Source organism: Onychostruthus taczanowskii, unplaced genomic scaffold (assembly GCF_017590055.1).
Source record: "Onychostruthus taczanowskii isolate IOZ18803 unplaced genomic scaffold, ASM1759005v1 scaffold60, whole genome shotgun sequence".
Lineage (NCBI taxonomy): Eukaryota > Metazoa > Chordata > Aves > Passeriformes > Passeridae > Onychostruthus > Onychostruthus taczanowskii.
Window position 1 is genome coordinate 789,609 of NW_024503680.1, and position 15,919 is coordinate 805,527.

Below are 15,919 nucleotides of genomic sequence, written 5' to 3' on the forward strand. Positions count from 1 at the left end.
ACAAAAATCAGACTAAACATCTTTTCCGTATTAATAGTGAAAATCATGTCTTCCAGCAGACAACAGCAGGGGGGGGAAAAGTGTATTCACCTGGATGTCCTGTACCATTTCTATAAAATTATTAGGTCTGGCGACAGTTTCAAGCCACCCTCTTCCCCAAAATACAGCCACCTCTCATCTAAGCACTCAGCTCATCAGGCACCCTAAATCCTTTTTAAAAATAAAGGACCATGAGGAAAAAAAGAAAGTTTCCTGCAGGGCTTGAGCAAGACTCTACTAAATTAGTTGTTTAATGGCCAAATCGTGTTGCCCTGATGCCGGCAAAATTTCCATTTGCTTAATCAGGGCTCGACCCGCAAGGAGACCGCAGCAGCAGCTGCTCCAACACCCTGCACTGCCTTCACAAATTCGGGAAGTCTCCAGGAGAGCAGCAGCAGAGGAGCACGGCTCTTTGCTCCTAGATATCATCCCACCCTGTATGGCTTTGCTGGACATTTTTGGGGTTTGAAACTCCTTTGTGCTGCTGCACTTTGAGACATTGAAGCGCACACACTCCTTCTGCCTCCTCTCCAGGGACACACACGAGGTGTTTGGTGTGTTTCTAGAATCAGATTTGTATTTTTTAAAGCCTCTACCCAAATGCTGACATGCTGCAAAAGAAGGAAAACCTTAGGGTGGCCCATGGAGTGGCCAAACTGGCCGAGCACAGAGCTGCAGCCCAAGCACACTGCCAGGGAGTCCAGCCAGGCTCTCCCTCAGGAAACCCCATCATTTGGCATGTTTAAAGCTAACATGGACAAAGCAGCACCAAAGGGAATCATCCTGCACCAGGCAGCCCAGCAAATATTCCTCTTTTTGCAGCCTGACAGCAAGCGATGCTCAGCCACGTTTCAGCTCCCCAAACTTTGAGTGTGGATTTTGGTGCATCTCCTGTGGCTGGGCAGGATTTCTCCAGCACATAAAATGGACTGAGTATCATTGCACAGGAGCTGAGTGGTGTAGGGGGCAGAAAATGCTGGTAATATTTGGGGGAGCAGCTTAAACATGCAACAGAGGGATCTCTACAATAAGCTACACCAGAGGGTCAGAGGAGTAATTTCAACTGCTGAACCTTCCCAAAAGACAGGGAGGGGGCAAAAGGGCAAGTTGAAACTAAATATGCAAGATCCAGGGATTACAATAGAAAAAGAGAAAATACAGCCTGTCTACAGCCCGACAGTGAAAATATATAGGGGATGTGTGTTCTGGTACTACAAGATTGATCTGGGAGATTTAGATGCTGGGAGCATCAGTTGCTGCTCAAGGAGTGCAAAGACAAAAAGGGAGCAGCCTCTGACACAATGCAGAGAAGCCCTGAAAACACGGGGGAAATTAAGGAAATTTGGGAGCCAATGGAAGAAATCCACCTCTGCAGTTTACACTCCCCCCTTCTCAGCTTCAATACCAGCATGCAGAAACCAGAGTAACCCTAGGCACAGCAGAAAAACACGTTCTGCTAAAACACACAAAACCCTTCCTGCACTGCCATTCCCCCAGAAAACGCCAAATCCCAGTCCTCTGCTCACGGAGTGGGGGGGTGGGGGAAGATAAAAAAAAGAAAACAACCATTCCATAGCAACCCAGAACGAGCTGTACCGCAGCTCTCCTCAGAGAGAGTTTAGTGTTTTTTCAGCTGCAGAATCCTCGCATGCAGCCGGCTGGGCTATTGAAGTTTTCCCCAGCACTGCAGAGGAGCGAGGCAAGGCTGGCAAAGCGCTGCGGCCGCCGCTCCCAGCCTCTCCCGTACCTGCTCCCGAGCCGGAGGCTCTCCCCAGCCCGCCTGCAAAAGCCAAGGCGCCCCCCAAACCTTGCTGGGCTGAGCATCCCCCGGAGCATCCCCCGCCGCCCCGGGTACGCCGAGCGCCGCTTAAAAATAATCCCGTTCCTTGCTTACCCTAGCCAGCGAGGTTGCAAGGATCCAGCTGCTGTGCAATACACCTCGTTTCTTTCAAACAGAAAGAAAAGCGCTCTTCCTCCTCCTCCTCCTCCGCCCGTGATCTTCGAGCGCAGCCGGAGCCCAGCCTGCCTTCTCCTTTCATTAGCTGGACATGTGTCAGGTCCCGCACATCTGCGATTTCTCACTGCCTGGAGCCGCCTGTCCGATTCCAGGGAAACACAGATGGATCCCAGATGGGAAGGTCCTGCCAAACAGACCAGCTCTCCACCTTGCCAGAATACCCAGCTTAGAGGCACACACCCTCGGCTCGCTGCCTGCTCCCTGCCTGCGCCGCGCTGCTGCCAGGCTGCTCGCCAGCTGATGTCACCAGGCACACACCTACCAGCGCCTCGCCGCCCGCCTGACATTAACTTGTTAAATACACGGAATTTGTTTATGGCCGGCAGGAACAGCGAGGCAGCGGCAGCTTCGCCGCCCCCCTCCCCAGAGCCGCCTTGTGCGGCACCGGGGGCACAGCAGCCTCTGCCTCAGCCCCGGGTTTGGAAACCGGGATGAGCTCTTGGGTAAAGCGGCGGATTAATTTTCCGAAGGTTTCCCCATGCACGTAAATCTTCGCTGCAAACTCCCCCCCGCTCCCCAGCAAGCCCAGTGCCAGAGTTTGCGGCGCTGGAAAACTGGCATGTGTTCGCAATTAGAAGCAACAACAAGATAACAAGATACTGATGTTGCAAGGGTACCAAACGCGGACTGGAAAATTCAAAGGAAGAGCAATTAAATGTGTAACATACTACCCGGCTCGAAGAGGAAGTGTTAAAGGAAAATGTAAATCCGAAATGTTTTATACCGGGAATAAACTCCACCAGAGACCTCAGAGCACCGAGGGAGGCCCGGAGCAGGAACCCACTGGGCACGGCCACATTTGACCATTTCCCCCCTCCCATTAACGCACAGCCGTGGCTGCTGTGCCACCTACAAACCTCCTGGTAATCCTGACAGCCGCTCCCCGAGGTGCGGCGTGAACAACAGATATTAACTGAGGGCCCCTGACTAATCCCATCAGCCCGGCACCATTCACCGCCAGCCGGGCGCTGGGCAAACACGGATTTACACAACAGCATTCCCGGCCACGTCCCTGCCTGCCGGGAGACTGCCCCGAGCAGGGGCAACCACCCCTCCAGAGTGCCCAAACCACCCTGCTCCCCCTCAAACCACTCCACGAGGAGGAGCAATATTTGCACTTTGCCTGCAGACCATGCACAGGCACATTTTACACCCCAGGAGGAGGAGCAATGCTTGCATTTCACCTGCAGACCATGCACAGGCACATTTTAAGATCTCAGAAGGAATCCACTGCTCCAGTCCTTACAGCTTAGCGGGTTCAGGTCTTGATCCTTTCCAAATCTCTGCAGTCAACAACACCTCTCTCTCCAGCTACTTTTTTTGAGAACCAGGGGCCTCAACACTTCCCCAGTTCAGCAAACTAAGAGCCTGCCACTGCCCAAGCTGGGGGGATGCTGCTTTTTCACAAGTCCAAAAATCATACATGCCAAATTCTCCACAGCTGGTGTAGGCATGACAGGATAGTTACTTGTTCACAGGCAGCAAAATGCTCCTTTTTATGAAATTCCCAAGGCTCTGGCAGGCTACTGCTAACTGCTATGCCCATAAACCTTCTGGAGGTACTGCCCCCCCGGCATCTCACCTAACCCTTCACCCTGGCTTCTCTGCTGCTTATTCCTAATTAGTTTAAGGTACCTCTACTTCCCTTTGGGAGGGGGGAAAAGGCTATAAAGGGAGAAAAATTCTTTAAAGGAAGCATTAAAAAGCATTCTGCAAGCAGGCACGGCATGAGTCCATGAACACAGGGGCCACGATCTCCTCCCGCAGAGGACAGGCCTCCCAGTACAGGCAGGTTGCTGCATGATAATGGGGGGGCAATTTGGGCAGGAGATTTTTGGGCTGTTGTAGGAGCACATGAAGCTGCTGCTTCCCTGACTGGGCAAACACATCGCTCTGAGAAGAGCAGCCTGGCGGCAGGCAGAGGGGGCACAGGTTTACAGCAGCTCTCCCTCCTCCAAACCTCACCCAAGACCAATAATTCCACCTGCTTCAGTTAGGAAAAAAGAAGAGACTCACATTCAAGTATCAGCACACAAACACCTGGAGCATCCCATGAGATGATGCTCATGCAGCAAAACAGGTTGAGAACAGGCAGATCCAACAGTGCCTCCCAGCACCCCAGTCCCCACTGGAGGGGCTGCTGGCAAGGCACATCAATAAAACATTTAGGTTCAGAAAGTTCAGCTCGCTGGGACTTCTGACACTTCTGATGGAGGTTGCGCAAAATAGCGAAGCTCTCAATATTTCATAAGCTGAGATGGAAAAAACCATTTCTAAATAACACAGACAATGAAGGGAGGCACAACCCAAGCTGCTCCACCAACACCAGAACTAATAAAGTTATTTTCCTATGGACTTGCATCTCATGGTTGGCTCCCTGGCACCTCACGCTGTGAGGTCCCCAACAGGAGCCATCCCCGGCCGGGTCGTGGTGACAGCGGTGGCTCTCATGTGGATTCTCTGATGTCTTCTAAGAAGCAAGCTCATGTTGCAGCTCTGTCCCCAGTGGAGACGGTACCAGGCAGATGGATGCTCCGAGCATTAGGAATCCAGCATCAGACACCGCTGCTCCCTGTCCAGCCCTGTCCCACCATCCACAGAGCAGCCTGAACTGGGCAGTGAAGTCAAAACCTGACTTTGGTCTGAGTGTGACAGAGGAGGGGATGCTTAAGAGATGCCACCTGGGGTCTGTCAGATCTTTGGGTCAAAGAGAAGACAAGTACCCTCAGAAGGCACAGGGGACATCCTGGGGTTGAGACAAAGGAGCTTTATGTGAAATAGATAACCAGCATGAGGTGTTCCCTCGCCTGCTTTTTTAACCATATTTCAGCTTAAGGACCTGAACAGCTCGTAACACTTCATACAAACAAAAGCTGTCCACAAATGTGACAACTGGGTTCTAACTACCCTTTGTCAACCAAGGCTAAATAAATCTCTTCAATGTTTTTACAACCTAAAGCACTTTGAAATGTCAAGAACTCAGGTCACTGCAAGTATTTTAAGTATAGTTACAATGACTTTATAAACCTTTTTGAAAAGACACATAATTCTTTGTCACTGTGTCCACAGCCCAGTATCTAAAACCCCACTATCCTCAGGGAAGACATCCCTACTTCTTGCTAGGGAGGCAGGAATGAGCCAGGCCTCATGGGTCACCAATAGAGTAAGAAAGACGGATGTGTGCTTTTGGGTTCTCCAGGTACAAAAACTATGGACACCAGGGTGCACTGAGTGGAAGTCATTGCCAAACCATTGCCTTTCTTTGAAAGGCTCATGGATTATGTCTTACATATGATCCATGTGCCTCAGCTTACCCAAACCATGACCTATCCCTAAGCTCACCACTGGCAGAGGCATGTCCCTGAAGCACAGAATCACAAAATCCTGGAGTGGGTTGGGTTGGAAGGGACCTTAAAGCTCATCCCATCCCACTCCCTGCCATGGCAGCGACACCTTCCACTGTCTCAGGCTGCTCCAAGCCCTGTCCAGCCTGGCCTTGAACACTTTCAGGCATCCAGGGGCAGCCCCAGCTTCTCTGGGCACCCTGTGCCAGGGCTCCAGGTTGCTCCAACCCCCATCCAACCTGGTAGGGGGAGTCCATCCACATGTCATCTACTGACTCCTCTCACTGTTCCCAAGAGGCGTCTCTGCTCCTAAATAAGCACTAAGGCAGATTTTGTAGCCCAAACATCACCAGCACAGCGGAAGGAAGCAGAAGTGCAGGCAGCATGGGGAAAACTTCTTTCCCCAGCTCATCATGCTAATCTGCTTCTGCTTTCTTCTCCTGGGAATGTTCCATGGAAAGAACGATGCAAGCAAACTTTGAACACTGGGAGCTATTGATACCTGCTGCTCAGTGTGGTTTCTGAGGAAAGCAAGGAAATCTGAAGAATTTTTCCAGTTTGCAGTGGAATTTTTATGCCTATCACAGCCCATTGCCACAGCGAGCACAAGAGACCCGAACTGCTTCTGATTTCTCTGCTATTCCACATATAGTTCATGATGTGCCTCAGATTTATTTTTTGCCTGCTGTGTTCTTACCTCAGAAAGAAGCTCCAGTTGAATTCAAGGCAACCCTGGAAAGCCTTAGCCTTTTTAAGCTGACCACTTTCCATCGCACAGAAAAATAAATCCAAATGTACTAAGGCAGCCAAAGCCATTTATCAGGCTAAGTAGAAACCGTAAATTCATGCTAACTGGAATCTGATGGAAACCAATTGGGATCCTCCTCCAGGCTCAGGTCTGGCAGGAAAGTCAAACATTTTATTGCCTTCTTTATGTCTTATGAGACAGTGGAGCCAAGAAGGGACTGCTCCCTTTGAAGCAATGCTGGTGGGGTTGCAAGGGACACTCAGTGACTTGAGTTCAAGCTCAACCCCCGAAACAGAGATTAGACCTCTCCATTCCTGGCAAATTTATCACATTTAACAAACATCCTCTTTTCAATACATCCATTATTTGAATTAGCACATGGCAGATTATGCTAACAAGCTTAATTTGTCACAGAATCCTGGAGAAAGGTTTGGATTGGAAGGGATCTTAAAAGCTCATCTTGTTCCACTCCCTGCCAGGGACACCTTTGACTATCCCAGGTTGCTCCCAGCCCTGTCCAACCTGGCCTTGGGCACTTCCAGGGATCCAGGGCCAGCCACAGCTTCTATGGGTGCCCTGTGCCAGGGCCTCAGCACCCTCACAGAGAGGAATTCCATCTTAATATCCCACCTAACCCCGCCAAGGCACACCTTCTTATCACTTCCAGAGCCTTGTTTAAAGTCCCTCTCCAGCTCTCTCAGAGCCCTGTTAGGCACTGGAAAGTTCCAGGGAGACCTTAGAGCCCTTTCTCTTCTCCAGGTTGGCCATCCCCAGCATTCCCAGCCTTTCCCCAGAGCAGAAGAGCTCCAGCCCTCTACAAAATCCAAATCAAATCACATTGCCTTCTTCAGGAGTGAACATAAGCAGTGTTTGGCTTTTGTGCCATTTTAATCCTCCCCAGAGAGGGGGAAAACCACATTAAAAGTTGGCCTTAACTGAGCTGGAAGAATTTTACAATCAGACATTACCAAAAAATTCCCAAAACAATCAGGGGGAGCAAAGATGCAACAAGGAATTAAACACAACCTGAGGAAGTTATTGAAACTACTCCTGGCTACCCATTAAGGGAGGGGACACACATCACCTAAGCACATGATGCTTTATTCCTGTGGCCACTTATGAAAAGAAAAAACATGCAGGAACTGATGTCCTATGCAAAAATATCCCCTCCAAAACAACAAACCAATTCCTAAATCTAACACCCTTGCTCTGATTAGAAATCCAAGCTTCCGTAGCTGTCACGGGTATTTAAACCAAACACAGAAATATGGAAAAAATGAGTAATCCTATTTGGAGAGAGAGTAAAATCCAGCCTGCAGAGGATTAACTCTAGTCCAACAGCCCTGCAGCTTGACAGTATTTTCCAGATCAATAGCAGTGCCATTTGATTACAGAGATTTGTTCACATACATACATCCACTCCCCTCCAATTGCCATTTCAGTGACACTCAACTTTAGTTGCCCAACACCCAGACCAGGAGCATTCCTGGCACTGGAGGCTGTGTGGATGCACCTCTGCTGCAGCTCTCAGCCACCTCTCCCCTACTTTAGAAACCCAAATTTCCTGTCTACATCTGACAGTTTTGCCCCACTCCTTGCAGGACCATCCTCTTTAGCACCCATTTATGGTGCAGGCAAACTTCAGAAGCCAAAATCCTCCCTTTTTCAGGTGAAGTGGTGGCTTTGAGAGCTGTGTCCTGGATCAGGCACCCTACTCCAGGCTCCCAGTGTTCCTCACCACCAGATGTGGAAGAACATTTACAGTTAAGAAAGTACAGGTTAAAGCCCAACAAAGCAGCAGAATCTGCGGGTTTTGCCTCATCCCAGGGGCCATGGTAGGCAATAAAGGAGGTGATGGATCCAAGCCCTACAGCAGGCTCACTACATCCCAGTTTGCTTCCAGCACCTCCCTCCACTGGTGCCTTCCCTGCCACAAGCTCTGGCTCTTCCCCTGAGAATGGCTTTTCCTTCTTTATCTCAGGCTCTTTTTTTTTCCCCCCCAATTTCACCCTGAGCTTCCCTCTGCTCCAGACCCTTATCTGTGAGGGCTGCTGGGGCTCTGCTCCTTTCCCAGTGCTTCACAGGAGGAAAGTGGTACCACCTCAGCACACAGCCACCCAAGGAGGGTTCTTTTCTCATTAATTAGTTGTCACTAACCTGGTAACACTGATTTAAAATGTCCCAATTCCCATCTCCCTTAAAAAAAAAAAAAAAATCCCAGGTTGTTTTGTTCATTACACCCAGCAAAACCAGCAGCTTGGATTTTAAGCAAGGCTTCCCAGCAGCATCCTAGTTTAGCACCGAGCAGGGTTCCCTTCCTTCCAGCCTCAACCAATCACAGAAACCACATTTCAAAGGTGGTTTTTGCTAGTTTTTCCTCCGTTTACTTTTCACCCATTTTTCTTTGCCAGCTCCCTTCTCCTGCTGACCCTTTAGACCTAACAACCGCTGCCTTTGGGGAGAGCAAAAAGAAGAAAGAGCCCAGCGCAGCCCTTTGCGCCTGGCCCGGCATTCCAGCGCCGCGCTCCCGGCTCCACAAAGTCTGATTTAGGAGCACTGCTGGGAGCTATTAGTTTACGAAAGGCCCAGCACGCCCACCCAGGCTCAGGGACGGCGAGAGGCTCCCCTTTCACCGCTGCCATGTGCCTCCCATGGCGGCCGGAGCGCTCGGCAGGGCGCGGAGCCAAGGCAGAGGAGCGCGGGGGTCAGGGGACAGCGCTGGACACCGGCCACACCACGGGAGGCTCCTTCACGGCACGCTTAGTGACAGAGCCCGGCCTCCAGCCCGGCTCTCCTTTTGTGCTGCCCGGTGCTCCTTGTTGCCGTGTCCTGCAACCATTCCTCCTTTTCGTATCCTTTTTGTTTCCACTACCATGCTTTTAATCTCTTTTGTTGCCTTGTTTTTGCTTCCCTTCTCCACTCTCTGCTTCCACTATCTCCAGGCTCCTCATCTGCCTCCATCTCTTCCCCAGCAGCTGATCCTGAAAATCATCACAGTCCTCCCAACCACTGGAATCTGCTGAGCAAGCTCAGCCACCTGCCCAGGTGTCTGCTACCTGGCCCTGTTACCCTCCCAGAATTAAAGCATGCCCCAGCCTCCCAAAAACGTGTGCCACGGGGAACTTAATGGTGTGCTCTGCCAACAGCTGCCAGATTTTGGCCAGCTCATTATCCCAAAACGCCTGGTGTGGATGTAAGACAGAGTTAACTCCCCAAAACTGAGGATCAGCTCAGTGGTGGGAGAGGCAGTGAGAAAGAAAAGGGGAAAACAAGCAAATGAAGCATCATTTTGGAGTCATCAGGGTTTTGACATTCTCCAACTGGCTTCTATTAGCATTGCATCTGTTTGGGTGCCTGAAGGAGAAAAAAAATCAAAGGCAAGACTCATTTCCAGAGGTACAGAGCAATCAGCAGGTTCTCTGTGCTTCCACTGCCTCTGGAGTGCTTGAATGCAGCTCAAGGAGGACCAGGCACTGTGAACAAGGACCTGAAATTTTATTACCTTCCCCTCCTGCCGGAAGCAGAGCCTATTTGCAGATTTACAGCTCGTGTCAACAGGAAGTTCGTGTTTACAAGTTTCCTGGAAAAAAAGCCAGCATTCCTGTCCTCCACCACAGCCCGGTGGGAATGCTGCCTCGTGGGGGAGTGCTCAGATGGGTATGGGAGACAGGAATGAGTTCTGGCCATGTAAAACATACAGACAAATAGATAAAGCTATGAAAAAAAAAAAAAATTGAAGACCAGAAGGAGAACAGTAATTCAGCAATTTGGTGGAAAATGCACAGCAAGACAGCACAGCCGTGTCTGGAAAAATACTTTTGTAGCATCTGGGATTCACACTTCAAAGAAGCAGAAGAATTTTAAGAGGATGAAAAGCTATATTCAGGCTAACATGAATTTTTCTCTTCTGGCCCAACTCTTCTGTCATTCCCATTACAATGTTCCTCCAGGAGTCCCAGCCAAGCTCAGCTGGTCCTACTGGGGTGGGCCCTCCTCTCCCAGTAAAGGCATTAATGGGACCACAGTGGGTCTGGTGGTGCTGCTGGATCCACCAGGACCTGCCAGGATCCATCCATCCCTGAGCTCAACCCCAGATGGAGCGGAGGACATTGTTTACTGCCTTCACAAACTGGAGCCCTGGGCCTGAACAGCCCTATCTTGTCAAAGCTGGATTTAAAATCTTCCCCTTTCATATGGTTACTAAAAAACAAAACAAAACAACCCCCCAAACAAACAAAAACCAAACAATAACAAAAAAACCCCAAAACAAAAAAAAACCAAAAACCAAACAAAAAAAACCCCCCAAAAAAAAAAAAAACAAAAAAAAAAAAAACCCCAAAAAAACCCAAAAACCAAAACTGAAACCAAACAAAAAAACCCCAATATTTCTTCCAAAATTACACAAAACAAGAGGACAGCCAATGGTTAAGCAGCCAGAGCTCTACCAGGATGCCAAAGACGCAAATCAGTAAATATTTATTTAGGCCATGCTGTACAGTTTAGCAAAGACAGATATGGAGTGCTTAGGGTGGTATCTGATCTCCTGAGAGAGAACACACTGCTCCCAAGGAAAGTTTCTGTCTTGACAGATGGACATTTTCCAACAGAAGGATGATCCAGTCACAAGATCCCTCTGACACAAACTTATTGAACAACACAACAGGTACAGAAAACCAAGTCCCAAAAAGCCACACTCGGCTTCTCCGTAGAGAAAGGGCTGGAGAAAACCAAGCTGACAAAGCACTCCACCCACCCAGCCTTACCAACTTCCAGCATTTAACATGCAGAAGCTTGAAACAACTGAGCTGAAGAGGAAACAGAACTGGTGCAGGCATCAGGTCCTTCCAACACCACCACAAGTGTCCCCAGCACAGATTTAGGTGATCCTCCTCACCCAGAGCTCACATCTCCACTCATTCCCTGGGTATTCGAGCTGTTTCCACACCAACCAGCAGCACTAAGAACAGAATTTCCAGTAGAATCAGAGAGAGATGGGGAGGAGAGTATCATGCAGAGGTGCCAAAACTTATTTCTCCACCCTGAGTGCTTATCAGGAAACCATTCCTGAGGAGCTGCCTGCCCTGGATCCAAGCATTTCACATGCAGGTGTCACCATCCCTGTGCAGGAGGATGGAAGTTCAAAGGGAAGATTTTGCAATAGGCTGAAAGGAACGTTTGCTGAAAGCATCCCATCAAAGCAGGCAGGTGTCTCTACCCCACACACTGGACATGCTTGTTCAGACAACTTCAAGAGCCAGAAGAACTTAAACATCTGTATGGTGAAGTCAATTTCCATGCACAGAGAGGAAAAAGCAAGAAAATTATTATCTTCAATCCAAACCTCAGGCTTACTAAACTTGAAACTTCAAAAGTCATCAAAATCTTCATTTTCTAAACCATGAGTTACATTAAAAAAACCCCAAACAACTCAGGGAGAAGAATGAGACATCTTAACTTAAAAACAACAATAACAACCTGGAGCAGGAGATAAAATGAGAGATTCATCAGCAAAGCTCCTCTAAAGCAGGGTTGGAGTTGATGGCAGAGGCAGTTAAACTGCAGCATTCTGGGAAGAGCTAATTTGGTTTGCCTGTCACTACTGGGGGAAAGAAACTAAAACCCAACAAAACTAAAGCAGCTCAAACACATTTACTTCCTCTTCATTTCGTTAATCCTACCCAGGGCTGTGGCCAAGGTGAAGATGAGTTTACTGCCCCGAGCCTGCTCTGGGGCGTGCTCTGCCCAGGTGAGCCAGCACCTCCCAGAGCTGCTCTTAACTTCTCCCAGCTGTGTTTTCCCCATGCCCCAAACGTCTCCACCTGGCTCTGCAGATGGAGCAGCTGCAGCTGAAGGCAAACACCTGGTGAGCCACAGCCCTGCCCTGTTTGCAGGGGGAGATCATAGGTACAGCAGATCCTGCCCTATTTAAGGATATATCAGGGGTTTAAGTGCTGTGCTTGTGGTTAATAATCTGCTCCCTTTGAGCCCAGGGAACCTGAAAAGCTCAGCTGGGCAGCTTTGCACTGACCAGCCACCAAAAACCTCCAGAAGATGTGGAAAGTAGTGCTAAATCCCACTCAGAGTACAACACCACTGGATGCTCCAACAATTGTACCTCTACAACAGCTGCATTTCTCACACACCAGCTTTGGGCTGCATCAGCCCAACCAGCACAGGAGCTGCAGATGTGTCCAGGTCCCTGGTGGGCTCCACGCTAGCAGGAGGCTCCCCTGGGACAGAGGAAGGGAGACCCTTGTCCTGTTTACTGCTGATGTCTGACCTAGTAAATACTTGGAAATTCACTTCTCTAGAAAAACATTTGGCAAATACTCATCCTCTAGGGAATGTAATGATGAGCAGAGCAAGAGAAGTACTAGGACTGTTTTTCAAGGGATTTTTACAGCAATCATGTCAAGTAACATCCCTCTTGAAGTCAATACTGCTGTCTGATCAGGCTTTTAATCCAACAGTTCATTCTTGTTGGAGACTCCTTACAACTAAGCAGCAGTGTCAAAGAACTACCTGGTTAGCAGTGCTGCTTCAGCATTTCTTTGCACCAGTTTCCTCCAAGTTCTTGCTCAGTGATGGCAGTATTTATATTAAGAACACAAGGGTATATAAGACTACAAACTAGAGAGGCAAACAGTGCATTTAAAAAAAACCCAAACCCATTTCCCAACAGGCTCCAGACATTTATGGTCACCAAAGAACGAGCAAAAGAAGCTGTTTGTTACTTAGCAGTAATTTTCAAGTGACTTGAGCTGAATTCAGTATTGTAGTCATACAGGAAAAAAAAAATCCATGAGAAATGCTCAAGGCCAGGTTGGAATGGGCTCTCAGTAACCTGGGATAGGGGAAGCACAGCAGGGGTTTGGAACAGGAGGGTCTTTAAGGTCCCTTCCAACCCAACTGTTCTGGGAGTCTATGTAATAAAATGTTGGGGGAAAGGAAGATAATTCAAGGGTTAAATGAAATCTTGCAAGGCCAAACTGACGGGAATCAGTTCCAGAAAGCCTGCAGGGTCAACTTGTATTGACTATAGAAGATCCTTGTGCAAATTAAAAGGTTTCCCTGCCTGTTTGTTTCGGCATATGGAAAAGCTGCAAATTCACTCCCTGAGGTTTGCACTGAGGAGGCTGTTAAATGCCAGGACGAGTCTCAGGACTGGGATATTTGGATGCTAAGGAGTGCTGGAGGTGCAGCCTGCTGCCATTCTCCCACGTGTTCAGGAGTCAAGTCGAATGAAGCCAACATTTGTAAAAGCCCCTCTTGGGCCCTGTTTCCAAACACCTGCATCCCTGTGTCTCCTGGGCCCCCAGCTCTTCTGTTTCACAGTGCATCTCACTATGAAAATGCAGAGTGCCTGTCATCCTCACCCATGCAGAACAGCTAATCCCAGCAGGATAATCCTGCTTTAATGAGAAAACTATAGGACCTTTGATAAAGCATATAAATCTTATAAAAGCCCTACTACAACATTCCTTAGTCTCTGGGACTGGATGACCGACCTCTAAAATGATTTTGCATGTGGCTGTCGCAAAGCTGTGGAAGGTAACACGTGGCAGGGAGAGCAAACTGCTCCCTCTTGTTTGCAAGACACCATAAAATCTGTAACAGTGCTGGAGGCAAATTTCCCATGCCTCTGGACATGTGTGCCACTCCATCAACAAAATACCTCATCCTCTGCCTGCCACAGGAGCCAGAGGACACTGTCATCTCCCACTCCTTTTCTCCAGCTCACAGCACACTTCCCCAAACGGGAATGGCCATGATACAGCTGACCTGCCCCAGGTCAGGGGCTCCAAAGGTCCAGTGATTTCCTACAGCCCAACAAAGAGCTGGGAGATGGCAGGAACTGTGTCTTGGGCTGCAGTGCAGCTGCTGAGCTCCAAGATAAACCTCAGAGCCTCTGCCAAACTGGGAATCTGTGTCAGGTTTTGTATGACAAAAAAAGAAAAGATTTGAGAATAATTCCTCATTACAACTTAGGTGTAGAAATCCACAAACACTTTTCTGACCTCACAAGACCTTGCTCCAGCTCCAGAGAAGAGCCCAATGAACTGACATTTCAACACTTTCTTTTCCCCTCAAGTACAAACACACAACTGCTGAGAAAAAGCAGTGATGCTCTGACCTGACACGACCAGTCGTGTTGAGGGATAATTCCTGCGCTGTATCAGTGACTGGAATTACCAGGGCTTTGCCAACAATTTAATGAGATGGAAACTCATGCTTCCACTGCCAGAATGTCGGGCCATAAACTATTTAGATGCCCTGAATATTTTGCTCCTGTGTTATAAAACAGGTGTGAAGAGGTGTATCTCCATCCACAGAGCTGCTGCTCGGAGCAGCACGGCCTTTTGGAGAGATGTAAGCTCCTGGTGTGCTGTGTGTGCTCAGGGAGAGCTGTCCACTGGCTTGTCCTGCAGCAAAAGAGGCTCTCAGAGCCTCCTGGATGGGGATGGGGTCACACCTGCCCAGAGTTCACCTGAAGCTGGACCAGCTCTGAGTGGTGCTGCCAGGTTCTCCAGAGCTTCCTGGGCCTCCTTAGACCAGCAGCAGCAGGACAGTAAAAAAATGCAATGCTGGTGGAAACTGGGGCAATCTTTACATATGCACCAGAGAAAAGGGGAGATTCTGTGCCAACCAAACTATCTTGTTTGGTACCTGTGAGACTGAAGGCAAGAATTCCTGCATGGATCAGATCCTGGTCTTGGGTGCTCTACTGTCTTTATGCCACCAGGAAAGTCCTCAGTACTGATGGAGGATCAAGATGTGGTAAACAACGTTTTTTTCTGAGAATATTTTACCATAAGAACATAATGAATTTAATTCCATTAGTTTTATCTCAAACTCAGCTTTCTTAATTAGAAGTGCAGGGCTCGAGGGAAGCTGCTGTAATTATTAAATGGGAAATAAAACCTGATGAACACAGTAACTGCAGTGACTGAAAACTTAAATAAAACTGGTAGAGGACAAATCAAGAAATATCTAAAAATCACCTGCTCAACAGTTTGTATGCTCTGATAGTTATTTACCTATTCACATGCACAAAGAGGTTTTATTCTCTCTCTTGCTAAAATCAATACCACACAGGAAAAAAAAAAAAGGTCCTTCAACAAGACAAATATATTCAGGAAGAAAACAGTCAAACAAGCACCTGGGAATGTTTTTGGAGTACCGCAGTGCAAAACCAAGACTTTCCCTCAGAAGATTCCATCAAATTAACTTCTAGGTGCTCAGCATGCCTAGATAAAGAGGGAAAACCAAGCTCTCAGGGGAAAAAAAATCATCCCCTGGGAGGATGAAAGGACACCACCAGTGTATTCTGGAATGTGGAAACTCAGGTGGGCCAAGGGCAGTAATCTGAAGTCAGGTGTTCCGCAGCAGAGGGGTGAATAAACACCAGCAAATGGATGCAGGTGATCCACCCACAATTCCAGCTGATTTGCAGCTGATAGGGGAGCCACAAGATCCAGGCAGTGCCACTGCTGAAGCAGCAGGGGTCAGGAGCTGTGTCACACAGGCAGTGCCTCTCTGCAAGAACATTCCTCAGGACACACGCTTTCTCTCCCAGCACCACTGAAGTACAGCGTGTCCCGTTACTCACCACGGAAGGTGATCCATCAGCATCTGTAGTGTGAAGAGGGAGGCAAACAGCAGAAGGAAAGCAAAGTGCTAGAAAGAATTCCTGGCTAGAATTTGCTGCTTTAAATCTTCCCATGAATGCGGGCTGTGAGCTGCAGAACGACACACCGGGAAAGCAAAATG

General features: G+C 48.6%; 1 protein-coding gene across 6 annotated transcripts in view; it reads right to left on the reverse strand.

The window, feature by feature from the left end:
• Nucleotides 1-15,919, reverse strand: part of CBFA2T2 (CBFA2/RUNX1 partner transcriptional co-repressor 2) — a 58,754-nt gene that overhangs the window by 35,605 nt on the left and 7,230 nt on the right. Inside the window, exon 1 of one of the 6 annotated variants that reach the window (XM_041419153.1) lies at nucleotides 1,934-2,305. The exons of the other annotated variants lie outside the window; for them this stretch is intronic. The gene's annotated coding sequence lies outside the window, so the exon portion shown is untranslated. Of the gene's footprint in view, nucleotides 1-1,933; nucleotides 2,306-15,919 lie in introns of those variants that run through there. 6 annotated transcript variants of the gene reach the window in all.